This window comes from Bison bison, unplaced genomic scaffold (genome assembly GCF_000754665.1).
Source record: "Bison bison bison isolate TAMUID 2011002044 unplaced genomic scaffold, Bison_UMD1.0 scf7180017864516, whole genome shotgun sequence".
In the NCBI taxonomy this organism is placed as follows: domain Eukaryota; kingdom Metazoa; phylum Chordata; class Mammalia; order Artiodactyla; family Bovidae; genus Bison; species Bison bison.
This window is the reverse complement of record NW_011495069.1, coordinates 2,961,054-2,963,550: the sequence shown is the minus strand read 5'-3', so window position 1 is coordinate 2,963,550 and position 2,497 is coordinate 2,961,054. Positions and strand designations below refer to the sequence as shown.

General features: G+C 51.1%; 1 protein-coding gene across 1 annotated transcript in view; it reads right to left on the bottom strand.

Moving 5' to 3' along the window:
* PLA2G2F (phospholipase A2, group IIF) overlaps nucleotides 1-2,497 on the bottom strand; it is a 9,841-nt gene that overhangs the window by 1,101 nt on the left and 6,243 nt on the right. The window lies entirely within an intron of this gene.

Here is a 2,497-nt window from a genome sequence, read left to right as displayed (position 1 = left end):
CCCCCGCCTCCACTCCGCCCCCTCCCCACTTTCTACCATCACAGGCTTCCTCTCTTCAAGCCCAGAATCCCAGCACCCCCACTCTGGAGGGTGCTGTGGTAAGGATGGAGGGAGCAAAACACTCGTGAAGAGCTTAGCTCAGTGCCTCCCACGGAGCAGATGTTGTTGTCGTTACTATTGGCCTTCAGAAATCATCTTCCCCTGAGTTCTCGGCCTCGGGTGAGCTTTAGGATCACCTGCTTGTCATTGTTTGTTCTGCCGCTAAGTCGTGTCTGACTCTGTGGCCCCACGGACGGCAGCACGCCAGGCTTCCTTGCCTTTCACTGTCTCCAGGAGTTTCCTCAAATTCATGTCCATCGAGTCGGTGATGCCATCCAACCATCTCATCCTCTGTCACCCTCTTCTCCTCTTGCCCTTAATCTTTCCCAGCATCGGGGTTTTTCTAATGAGTCAGCTCTTCACATCAGGTGGCCAAAGTATTGGAGCTTCGGTCACAGCATCAGTCCTTCCAGTGAATATTCAGGGCTGATTTCCTCTGGGATGGACTGGTTTGATCCCCTTGCAGTCCAAGGGACTCTCAAGAGCCTTCTCCAGCTCCCCAGTTTAAGAGCATCAATTCTTTGGTGCTTGGCCTTCTTTGTGGTCCAACTTTCACATCCATACTGGATGCGACTACTGGAAAAATCAGAGCTTTGACTATATGGACCTTCTGTCAACAAAGTGATGTCTCTGCTTTTTAATATGCTGTCTAGATTTATCATAGCTTTCCTTCCAAAGAACAAGCGTCTTTTACTTTCATGGCTGCAGTCACCATCCACAGTGATTTTGGAGCCCAAGAAAATGAAATCTGTTTGGAGGGCTCCTAAAACAAAGGCTATCCCACCGCACCCCTAGAGATTCAGATTCAGTGAGTCTGGGGTGGGGGCCTGATATCTGCATTTCTAACAAGTGATGCTGATGCTGAGGTTCAGGGAACCCCTTTCGAGAACCACCCACTAGCCCAGTGGTTTGCAAACTTGCAAACTTTCTATCAGCAGAATCTTTTCTCTGACGTGAAACTCTTTACCAAAGACGAATATCTCAAGCACCTGAAAGAGAAGCCACTTGAGCTACAAAATACATCAAAGAGCCAGCTGGACCACTCAGGGATACCTCCCCATCACTGCTCACAGCAGCTGACCTGCTGGTCCCAGAACTCCCCAGAACCCAGTGTGAGAGCCACAGCTCAGGATGGTCCACAGTCTTAGGGGTTGAGGAGGGAGATTTGATCTGCTTAATGGACTCCTGCTCAAACAGTGCCTTCACTCTACATCTGAACTGCAGCATCTGAGTACCACTCAGCCCTGGGCTGCCAAGGGGCACCAGCAGTGCTTGGGTCCCCACCAGACTCTTTACCAGAGAACAGGAGTCTTGAGTTGTTTTCTTTTTTGCAAAACTGACGTTGCTCGTGAGCTCTTAGTGAGGCATGACGCACAGCCTGGTTAATGTAAGGGGACAAAGGGAGCCTGGGGCTACCCAGGGGACACCTGCTGGCCCAGGCAGGAGGCGCCACAGGCGGGACTTCTGGGCTGACAGCTCAGATGCGGCACCCCTCAGGTGGGGAATGACCGTGGAGAGTCTATGGCAAAGTGAGGGAACCTGCCAGGCCTGGCTCCAGCATCTCAAATCCCTAGAAACACTGGGTGTTGTACCATGGGGCCACCTCATCTACTGGGGTCCCCGAGAGAGAACTAGAAGGGAAGGGGTCTGCTCAGATCCAAACCCCTCAATGTACCCATGGGGAGACTGAAGCGAGGTGGGGAAGGACCCTGCCCAGGGCCACATGGGGAGGAGATGCTGGCCAAACCTGGGTGTCAACACAGGACTCCCGACTCCCTGGCCAGCCTGCTACAAAGTCTCAGAATCACCCAAGGATCTGGTTAAAAACACAGAGAACTGGGACCCTCCAAACTTGACCCATTGAATCAAGATTGCTCTCTAAGTTCTCCAAAGCTGAAGTGGGGACTGAAGAATCAGGGTGCCCATTCAGGTGGGGGCCTCAGAGCGCTTCAGGGGGATGTGCCAGAGCCTATTAGATTCAGCAAGCAAGCAAACAAAAGCAAGGTGTCCAGTGAAATCTGAATTTCAGACAATAAACGTTTCAGTATAAGTATATTCCAAACATTGCATGGGATATACTTATGCTACTTCTTTATTTTATACTAATACTAAATAATTTTCTGCTAAGGTTTAGTGTAAGTATGTTCCATGCACTATTTGGGCTTCCCAGGCGAACCCGCCTGCCAATGCAGGAGGCATAAGAGATGCAGGTTCGATCCCTGGCTCGAGAAGATCCCCTGGAGGAGGGCATGGTAATCCACCCCGGTATTCTTGCCTGGAGAGTCCCATGGACAGAGGACTCTGGCAGGCTACAGTCCATCAAGTCAAATAGAGTTGGACACTAAGGAAGCAGCTTAGCACGCACACACACACACACACACACACACACGCAGTATTT